The sequence below is a fragment of the Microtus oregoni genome, unplaced genomic scaffold (genome assembly GCF_018167655.1).
Source record: "Microtus oregoni isolate MIOR12 unplaced genomic scaffold, Mior012 000034F_ref0000314, whole genome shotgun sequence".
Taxonomy (NCBI): Eukaryota; Metazoa; Chordata; class Mammalia; order Rodentia; family Cricetidae; genus Microtus; species Microtus oregoni.
In genome coordinates, this window is record NW_024543093.1 from 26730507 (window position 1) to 26742539 (window position 12033).

The window sequence follows — 12033 nt, forward strand, 5'->3', positions numbered from 1 at the left end:
GAACGGGGCGGGGCCATCGTGGGATGGGGCTAGCATGGGGGCGGGGCGGGATGCTCCCCACCCCCTCATTCGGGGGAGGCTGTGCCAGTGACTCAGGGAAGGAGTCCGGTGTAACTTCCGCCCCTTGGCCTCCCGCAGCGGAGCGCGTGACTTAAGTTTTCATTCGCTTCCGAGTTCTTTACCTTGGCATTTACTGCTGGGTGGGCTCGCTCCGCGCACACTCGCGTCATCCTGGGCGAGCTAGCGGGTGGGGCCTGTGGGGCGACCCCTGCGACCCGCGGGAAAAGGGCTCCAGGGCTGTCATAAACATCCTAGCTGAATGGGTAGGGGATTGACAGTGAATGACAGTTATTGTTGCTGTGAGCTGAGTGTGTAATTTGGGCCGTCAGTGTTTCACTTTCACTTTCCAAAAATGCCCTCTTTAAAAAATTTTTTCCATTTGTATGAAATGGAAGTGTAAGATGGAAAGGTGAACCCTTGTAAAATAGAATAAAACGTTCAGATACACAAAGTAGTGGAAATAGGCATAAGGACAAGGCTGGGATTTTTTAAAAAAATAATTAGATATGGTTATGAAACATTACACATGTGGACATTTCTCTGGATCAAGGGATCATTTTAGTATCAAAGCTTTTCTTTGATCCAACGATGGGAAGGACTCTAGGACATAGTTTTGTGATTTTTGTCACATGTAGTGACTTAAACACAAATTTTTACTTACAGGACTGTAGTGGTTTTTTTTTTTAATAGTAAGATAAAATAAAATATAAAAAGATAAAACAAGAATTAAAAGCATTGGAATTTGACAAAGCAAACAAACAGAAGGAACAGTCCAAGAAACAGATCCACTTGTTCCATCACCACCGAAAGAGTAAACTGGAAGCCATAATATATATGTAGAGGGTCCGGTGCAGACATGCGCAGGCGTGTCCTGCTGCGTCCGGTTCTGAATTCCTAGGAGCTTCGCTCATGTCAGCATAGAGGGCCTGTTCTCCTGGTGTCCTCCACCCCCTCTGGTCCTGACACTGTTTCTACCTCTTCCTCCCTGGGTTCACCCCGAACCTTCCTGTTTAAGGGTGGAGTGTTTCAAGGTCTCATTCTCTCCAGTTGTTTGCCCATGGGTCTCTGTTTTCTCGTCTGCTGCAGGGGAAGGAAGATGACTGAGCTAGGCACTGATCTATGAATATAGAAGAATGTTATTAAGAATAATTTTATTGCCACTTATTTTTTAGAACAGTAGTATTTATCCTCAGTCCCTGGGCTCTTAGTGTCAGTTTCTTGGTCACCCCAGCAGTGTTAGGCATGGGTTCCATCTCATGGAGAGGGCCTTGAATCAGATCAGAGATTGGCTGGTTACTCCCACAAGCTCTATGCCACCGCTGCTCTAACATATCCTGCAGGCAGGACACCATTTTAGATCAAGGGTTTGAGTCTGGGTGCGTGTTTATTTTTCTCTTTGATACCATGCAAAGGACCTTCCTGTACCAAATATGCTAAAATGTAGCTATATAGGCACCAGCTTGACTTTTCCATGGTCTATGAGTTGTGTTGTGTTGTCTTCAGCTATGGGGCTTTGCTGCCAGTTTGTGGGGAGCAACCTATAGTCATAGCAACAGCCGGGGTAGTTTGGATTCCCATGAGACTCCTTTAGCCAAGAGCTCAGTTAGATGTCACTCAGTCCTGGGACTGCAAGCTTCGTTTGGTGACAAGAAATGGCCAGTTGGGGCTCTGTCTCCCCCATTATTTGTGATGTCTATTGGATTGCCTTCATCTATGTATATATTTTAGAAAACTTCTGTTATATTGGGTTCTCCTAGCACCCCCCAAATGGCCCTTAATTTTAGCTGTCCCTCCCCAAATCCTCTCCTTCAGTCCCCTCTTTCTTCCCTCTCCCCAGTAAATCCTCCTCTCCAGCCGCACCTCCCCCTGTCTGTTCCCTCTAGTTCCTTACTCTCTATCTTTGTGGTTCTATGGATTGTAGTTTGGTTATCATTGACTTAAAGCTCATGTCCTCATATAAGAGAAATACATAACCATATTCCTCTTTCTGGTTCAGAGATTCCTCACCCAGGGTAATTTTCCTAATTCCATCCATTTACCTGCAGGTTTCACTTTTTAACGGCTGAGTAATACCCCATTGTGTAGATGTACCACATTTTTCACTATCTATTCCTCCGTTGAGGGACATCTGGGTTCTTTCAGATTTCTGGCTATTATGACTAGAGCACCAGTGACCATGGTTGAGCAAGTGTCCTTGTATGATGAAGTGTCCTTGGGTATGGCTGGATCTTGAGGTAGATTGATTCCCATCTTCATGAGGCACTGCCACACTGATTTCCATATTGGCTATACAGGATTTCACAGTAGGAGTTCTTAAGGAGTCTAAGTGTCTAAGTCTTAAGGAGATATTGAAAGTTTCAGTTCTTGATGTTTTGGGGAGTGACTTTCCTTGTTTTTTCCTCCTGTGGGGACACAGTGCTCTGACTTAGGAGAGCTGCTGCTTCTGTCTTCAAAGCTGGCAGTGATAAACTGTGTCCTCCTGATACTCCCCACCTCATTCATAATGCCTGCAGTAACCTCCCTGTTTTACTCATATCTGTGGGTTTCATATAACCAATAGTAGTCAGTTTAGTGGAGGAAAGATCTAGGATCTGACCATTGTAGTAGGAGCTGTGGGCCTGCTTTTCGTCCGCCCGGCTCCCGCACGGCTAGCTTTACACCAGAAATAACAACATACAAATTGTATTCTTTTAAACTGCTTGGCCCATATATCTAGCCTCTTCTCGGCTAACTCTCGCACCTGGACTAGCCCATTTCTAATAATGTGTGTAGCACCCCAAGGTGTGCTTACCGGGAAGATTCTAGCCTATGTCCATCCTGGTTCGGAGCTTCATCGCGTGTGCTTCAGAGAGCAGAGCTATCGAGTCTGAGCTCACTTCCTCTTCCTCCCAGCATTCTGTTCTGTTTACTCCACCCACCTATGTTCTAAGCTATGAGGCCAAGCAGTTTCTTTATTACTTAACCAATGAAATCAACAGATTGATATATGGCACTCCCACATCAGACCATATTCCCTCTCCTTCTGAATTTGGTTCTAATTTGGGTGCTCTGTTTTTCCAGGAGGTAAGGTGTTTCCTGGCAGCCCCAGGACATTTTACATTAGCCCCAGCTTACATTTGCTCTGGCCAGGTCTGCCCAGCTCATACTGTATGGAGTCTCCAAGGACAGTTTTTCTTCATCCAACATAGCTTAGATAACATTATTTTGCTACACACTGAGTAAATGCATTTGATTGAGACATGTAGTTCACCAATCTCTTGTTTATAGTTCTTGGAAGTCTTGGTTTAGTGGGAAGGAAATGCCTTGGGGAGGAGGGTGTAAGGAGGCTGAGTAGCCTCCATTTTAGTGTCTTGGCTTTGTAGCATCTAGACTAGGACACTGTAATTGAGTTGGCTCTGTGTGTAACTAGTGAGCTGGCTTTTCAGTGATGCCTTCAGAATCAAGTTGTTCTTTACATGAAATCTCATTGCTCCATTAGTGAGACACTATTGTAACCATGGGGTTTCACCATGCATCAAATACACACCCCGTTGAGGTTGTGGGGAATAGAGGCTATGAGGTTGGGGAGGAGTTACATGGGATATCACTGTCTCACTTCTACTGTAAGTACCGTAAAGGTGTACTAAAGCACTTCCCTGGGGTATCTCCAGTGCTGTTGGCTAAACCCACAGTTTAAGCTGTGTACTGCAGGGCTTAAGCTCTAACACAGTTCCAACAATAGGCATTTTGTTTTGTTGTTTTATTTGAGACGGGGTCCTTAATATCACCTGCGGCTGGCCTCAAATTTGTGAATCTCCTACCTCCTATATGTCATCGTGACTGGCCTGGGTTTATGTTATAATGAAATCACAAAAATGTTATTTTAAAATGTCACTTGGGGGTGGGAGGGCTTTTGCTGCCAAGCCTATTGACCTGGAGAGAATTGATTCCTGCTAACTGTTCTCTGACCTCCACATGTGCCCTGTGGCATTCCCCTCCCCCCAAAATGTTGTAAAAAAAGTTATTAGGTCTCTGTTATAACTGCAGGTTGTAATGTGCAATTCAGCAAGACAGTAAACTAATTTTTTTCACTGGAGAAATAGAAAACTCAAAACAACAGACGCCATGCCATGTCTAATCCTGACTTCAAGGCATTGGTAATTTCTAATATGACAATATTAATTTAGTACACGTTAAGTAAGGTAAAGTTTTCTTTGGCTCTCTCCTCTAACTGATTGAGCTTTTCTCTCTTGTTCTGCTTTGTTCTGAGTGTTGAGCACAGTGTGGGTGCTCCCTATGGTGGGTGTCAGTAAATATCTGCAGTCTCAGTGCCTTTCCTCCTGGCCATGAGCAAGCACCTCACCATAGGCAGCCTAAGGAGGAAAGGCTTGCTTTTGGCCCAGCTTGAGGGCATAGCCCAGGGATAGCCAAGACCTGGCATCAGGTGTAGAAAATAGCGGGTTACATGTGCCTGGAGCCAGGGTGGGGGGAAGAGAAAGAGAGAGATAGGGAGGGAGAGACAGAGACAGAGAGACAGAGATGAGTGACGGTGCTCAGCTCTCTTTCTCATTCTCCTTTCTTTCTGAACGGGACCCCAGCCTGTGGGATCGTCTCTGGAGACACTCACGTCCATGTGCGGAGGTGCGTTTTACATGATTCTATTGTCTTGTCCAGCTGCCAGTGAAGGTTGAACATCAGGGTTACCGAATGGATGCATGGATAGGCAGTGTACACTGCGACTTCAGCTGCTTCTCACTGCTGCCTAGGCTGGCATCTGCTGTGACTGCTCACGAACTGCTTGAGCAGGAGAGTTGAGCTCTTCCTTCCTGTGCTGTTCCTAGGGATAATTGACCAGGAATGGTTTAGAGTAGTAAGAAAGCTGAAAATACCCTGCTAGTTTTAACTGGAAGGTTGCTACATTTCTGTCTTAGAGACATATAAAATGCCATGAAGAGAAATGCAAGCAGTTCTTAGGAATTGAGAGGGATTTAGTTTTTGAGAAAAGTCTCATATCACTTAGAGTTTCTGGGTTTAATTAATTGAAGAGTACCCTGAAATTAGAAGGTGAATAAATACTTAACTGTGTGATCAGGACTTTTGAAAGAATTTATTTACAAATTATAAAAGTAACACTTATTTAAAAAGAGTTTAAATAGCAAGGAAAATGTTACGTGAAATGTGAGTCATCACCAAGAATGGAGTTGGAATTTTAAATGCTCGCCCTTGAATTTTATGTGTGTACATATGTACACACACACACACACACACACACACTATGAATATGTCGTAGATAGTTAAAAACACAATTGGCTCATGTTGTAGGTAGTCTTCAACTACATTGCCATGAGTATACTCTTTCAGTTCAGAAAGTCTTCGTTTAATTTCTTTGTTTACTAGCTATATTTTTAAAAAAATTAAATTCTTTTCAGGTGTATGGGTGTTTTTGTCTCTGTGTGTGTGTTAGTGCACTATGCACTATGTAATCCCTAAGGAGTCTAGAAGATGACATTGGCTCCCCCAGGACTGGACTGTAGACAGCTGTGAGCTGCCATGTATGTGCTGGAATTGAACCTCGTCCATCGGAAGAACAGCCAGTGTTCTTACCCGCTGAGTCCTCTCTCCAGCCTCTTCTAGCAGTATCGCTTTGAAACCTACTGTTAAGGGATTATTGCAAGGTTAAATAATTTATTGTTTAAAGCACTAGAAACTAGTCCCTGCTAATGTAGGAACCCCAGGTAAGGAACTGCCCACTGCCTACTAAACCCCTTTTAAAGCCTGCCAGATCAGATCTGGGGACCCCAGTATGCACTCCCTCCCCTGGGTTCTGTACATATCTTGGTTTATAACTTTGGAAGAAGACTTTACCAGAGGCCAAGTTAGACCTAGGTACTCCTAGTTCCCAAAACCCCAGAAGGTACATCCTACTGGACATAAAGACATGCTAGTCACCAGAACCGCAGGCCATTTAGGCCATAAAACCAGAGAGGAAAGAGAAACCAGGAGCAAAACACCCATCCAACAAAGACAAATGCAGGGAATCAACGCCTAGACCTGTGATCACCCCAAATCCAGATGCCTAAACTCCAGTGGAAAAGCACAATAACAGAAAAGGCAATATGGCACCGTCAGAGCCCAGTTACCCTACAACAGCAAGAACTGAAAATGCCAACACAGCTGAAGCACAAGAAAATGACCTTAAAAATGATTTTATGAAGATGATAGAGGTCCTTAAAGTGGATATGAGAAAAAATCTCCTAAAGAAATTGAAAAAGACAAAGAATTGGAAGAAGTCAGTAAATCCCTAAAAGAAAGCCAAGAAAAAAAAAAACCGAACAGATGAAGAAAACCAAGACCTGAAAATGGAAATGGAAGCAATAAAGAAAACACAAAGGGAGGGAATCCTGGAAATGGAAAATCCAGGTAAGTGAACAGGAACTACAGATGGAAGCATTACCAACAGAATACAAGAGATGAAAGAGCTAACCTCAGGTGTTCAAGACAGGAAAGAAGAAATAGATTCATCAGTCAAAGACAATGTTAAATCTATAAAATTCCTAACACAAATAATCCAGGAAATCTGGACACTATGAAAGACCAAACCTAGGAATAATAGGAATAGAAGAAGGAGAAAAAACCCAGCTCAGAAACCCAGACAATATATTTAACAAAATCATAAAAGAAAATTTTAATCTAAATAAAGACATGCCCATAAGGTACAAGAAGCTTACAGAACACCAAATAGATTGTATCAGAAAAGAAAACCCCCTCACCACATAATAATCAAAACACAAAACATATAGAACAAAGAGGCCAAGCAACATATATAAGGCAGACATGTTAGAACCACATTCAATTTCTCAACGGGGACCCAGAAATCCAGAAGGGCCTGGACTGATGTCTTGTAGACTCTAAAGCCATGGATACCAGCCCAGACTACTATACTCAGCAAAATTGTTAATCACCATAGATGGAGAAGACAAGATATTTCATGACAATAAAATAATATCTACACATAAACCCAATTTTATAGAAGGTCCTAGAAGGAAAAGTCTAAACCCAGGATGTTAGCTATACCCACAAAAATACAGGCAATAAATAATTCCACACCAGCCAAACCCAAAGTAGGAAAACACACAGACAACATAGACAGACAGACAGACACACACACACACACACACACACACACACACTACCACCACCACCACCACCACCACCACCACCACCACAACAACAACAACAACAAATTAACCATCATTCGTCATTACTATCTGTCATTATCAGTTGACTCTCTATGCCAATAAAAGGACACAGGCTCAAATGGAATGAATACAAAACCAGGATCCATCATTTTGCTACATACAAGAGACACACCACAACATCAAAAATAGACATTACCTCAGAGTAAAGGATTGGAAAAAGGTTTTCCAACCAAATGGACCTAAGAAGCAAGCTGGTGTAGTTATTATAATATCTAACAAAATAGACTTCCATTCAAAATTAATCAAAAGAGATGGAGAAGGGTATTTCATACTCATCAAAGGAAAAAATCTACCAAGATGGCATCTTAATCCTAAACATCTATGCCCCAAATGTATGGGCACCCACACTTGTAAAAGAAACATTACTAAAGCATAAATCACACATAGAATCCCACACAATAATATTGGGAGCCTTTAACACCCCCCTGTCTCGAGTGGACAGGTCATCCAGACAGAAACTAAATAGAGAAATAATGGATGTTATGACTCAAGTGGACCTAACATATCTGCAGAATATTTCATCCAAATATAAAAGAATATATGTTCTTTTTAGCACCTCATGGAACTTTCTCCAAAACTGACCACATTCTTGTCACAAAGCAAGTCTCAACAGATTTAAAAAAAAAATGAAAAAGCCCTCTGTATCTTATCAGACTACCATATATTAAAACGATGTCAGCATGTAGAAGAATGCAAATTGATTCATATCTATCACCCTACACAAAACTCAAGTTTAACTTAAAGACCTCAGCATAAATCCAGATACACTGAACCTGATAAAAGAGAAAGTTGGAAACAATCTCAAATGCATTGGCACAGAAGACAACTGCCTGAACAGAATACCAATAGCGCAAGCACTAAGACTGACAATTAATACATGGGACCTTATGTACTTGGATTTTTCTTTGGGCTACCAGCTCAATTATGAATGTTTGGCCGTTAGCTTAGGCTTATCCCCAGCTAGCTCTTATAACTCAAATGAACATGTTTCTTTTAATCTGTATTCTGCCATGTGGCTCAGTTACCTCTGCCCTGTGGCATGTCTCACTTCTTCAGGGTCTCACTGGCCTGTCTTCCTCCCTTGTTTCCAGAGTTCTCTCTCTCCCCAGAAATCTTGCCTATTCCCTTCTACCTACTCATTGGCCATTCAGTTCTTTATTAAACCAACCACAGTGACACATCCTCACATAGTATAAACAAATATTCTAAAACAACCTCATTAAATTGAAAAGTTTCTGTAAGGCAAAGGACATCATCAATAGGACAAAATGGCAGCCTACAAAATGGGAAAAGGTCTTCACTAACTCCACATCCAAGAGAGGGCTGATTTCAAAATGTATAAAGAATTCAAGAAATTAAGTTACAACAAACCAAATAATCTAATTATATAATGTGGTTTTGTAGAATATTATTTTAAGATGTTACGTTTATTTGTTTATGCTGTGGTATATTTTTTTTAGTGATGCAAAACTGTGTTGCTCTCTTCTATGTTGCATTTTTTTTTAGTGAAGCAGTGGTACCTTGCCTGTCTAAAACACATGATGGTCTAATAAAGAGCTGAATGGCCAGTAGTGAGGCATGAGAAGGAAGAGGGAGGGCTGTCAGGCAGAGAAAATAAATAGAAGAGGAAATCTGGGAGAAGGGATGAAAGAACAAGGAGAGGAGGACGCTAGGGGCCAGCCATACAGCCACACAGCCACTCAGACACCCAGACACACAGCCACCCAGACACACAGACACACAGCCACCCAGACACACAGACACACAGACACACAGTCACACAGCCACATAGACACACAGACACACAGCCACACAGACACACAGACACACAGACACCCAGACACACAGCCACACAGACACACAGACACACAGACACACAGCCACCCAGACACACAGCCACACAGTCACACAGACACACAGACACCCAGACACACAGACACACAGACACACAGACACCCAGACACACAGCCACCCAGACACACAGCCACACAGACACACAGCCACACAGCCACACAGCCACACAGTCACACAGCCACACAGTCACACAGCCACACAGACACACAGCCACACAGTCACACAGCCACACAGTCACACAGCCACACAGCCACACAGACACACAGACACACAGTCACACAGTCACACAGACACACAGCCACACAGCCACCCAGTCACACAGCCACACAGCCACTCAGACACACAGACACACACTCACACAGTCACACAGACACCCAGACACACAGACACACAGAAACCCAGACACACAGTCACACAGCCACACAGACACACAGCCACACAGACACACAGACACACAGTCACACACTCACACAGTCACACAGACACACAGCCACACAGCCACCCAGTCACACAGCCACATAGCCACTCAGACACACAGACACACAGACACCCAGACACACAGACACACAGACACACAGAAACCCAGACACACAGCCACACAGCCACACAGTCACCCAGACACACAACCACACAGCCACACAGCCACCCAGACACACAACCACACAGCCACACAGCCACACAGACACACAGACACACAGCCACCCAGACACACAGCCACACAGCCACACAGACACACAGCCACACAATCACACAGTCACACAGTCACCCAGACACACAGCCCCACAGCCACACAGCCACCCAGACACACAGACACACAGCCACCCAGACACACAGCCACACAGTCACACAGACACACAGACACACAGACACCCAGACACACAGCCACACAGCCACACAGACACACAGACACCCAGACACACAGCCACCCAGACACACAGCCACACAGACACACAGCCACACAGACACACAGACACACAGCCACACAGTCACACAGCCACACAGCCACACAGACACACAGCCACCCAGTCACACAGTCACACAGACACACAGCCACACAGCCACCCAGACACACAACCACACAGCCACACAGCCACCCAGACACACAGACACACAGCCACCCAGCAACACAGCCACACAGCCACCCAGACACACAGCCACCCAGACACACAGCCACCCAGACACACAGCCACCCAGACACACAGCCACCCAGCCACACAGACACACAGACACCCAGACACACAGCCACCCAGACACACAGCCACACAGCCACACAGACACACAGTCACACAGTCACCCAGCCACCCATACACACAGCCACACTGTCACACAGACACACAGCCACCCAGCCACCCAGACACACAGCCACACAGCCACACAGACACACAGACACACAGCCACCCAGCAACACAGCAACACAGCCACCCAGCCACCCAGCAACACAGCCACCCAGACACACAGCCACCCAGACACACAGCCACCCAGACACACAGCCACCCAGACACACAGCCACACAGCTACACAGACACACAGACACACAGACACACAGACACACAGCTACCCACACAGACATACAGACACACAGCTACCCACACAGACATACAGACACACAAACACACAGCCACCCACACAGCCACCCACACAGACACACAAACACACAGCCACCCACACAGACACACAAACACACAGCCACCCACACAGCCACCCACACAGACACACAAACACACAGCCACCCACACAGACACACAGATACCCACATAGCCACACAGACACACAAACACACAGCCACCCACACAGACACACAAACACACAGCCACCCACACAGACACACAAACACACAGCCACCCACACAGACACACAGACACCCACATAGCCACACAGACACACAGCCAGCCGTGGAGTAAGAATGAAAGTAAGATGTACACAGGTAAGAAAAGGAAAAAGCCCAGAGGCAAAATGTAAACGGGATTCTTTAAAGAAAGCTGGCTAGAAATAAGCCAAGCTAAGGCCAAGCATATATAATTAAGAATAAGACAGATTCAACGCAATGCCCATCAAAATCCCAGCAAAATTCTTCAAAGACCTCGAAAAAAACGGTACTTAATTTCATATGGAAAAGCAAAAAACTCAGGATAGCCAAAACAATCCTGTACAATAAAAGAACTTCTGGAGGCATCACAATCCCTGACTTCAAACTGTACTACATAGCTACAGTGCTGAAAACAGCCTGGTATTGGCATAAGAACAGACAGGAGGACCAATGGACCCAAATAGAAGAACCGGATGTCAACCCACACATCTTTGAACACCTGATTTTTGATAAAGAAGCAAAAAATATCAAATGGAAAAAGAAAGCATATTTAACAAATGGTGCTGGCATAACTGGATATCGACATGTAGAAGAATGAAAATAGACTCATATCTATCACCATACATAAAACTCAAGTCCAAATGGATCAAAGACCTCAACATAAAGCCAGCCACACTGAACCTTATAGAAGAGAAAGTGGGAACTATACTTGAACACATTGTCACAGGGACCCACTTCCTAAATATAACCCCAGCAGCACAGACACTGAGAGAAACAGTTAATAAATGGGATGTCCTGAAACTGAAAAGCTTCTGTAAAGCAAAGGACACAGTCAACAAGACAAAATGACAGCCTATAGAATGGGAAAAGATCTTCATTAACCCCCCATCAGACAGAGGTCTGATCTCCAAAATATATAAAGAACTCAAGAAATTGGACACCTAAAGATTACATAATCCAATTAAAAAAATGGGGCACAAACCTAAGCAGAGAACTCTCAACAGAGGAATCTAAAATGGCTGAGAGACACTTAAAAAAATGTTCAACATCCTTAGTCATCAGAGAAATGCAAAT

General features: G+C 44.2%; 1 protein-coding gene across 1 annotated transcript in view; it reads left to right on the plus strand.

Annotated features, from left to right (window-relative positions):
• The window catches only part of LOC121432360 (28S ribosomal protein S28, mitochondrial), a 138460-nt gene that overhangs the window by 533 nt on the left and 125894 nt on the right, over positions 1–12033 (plus strand). The window lies entirely within an intron of this gene.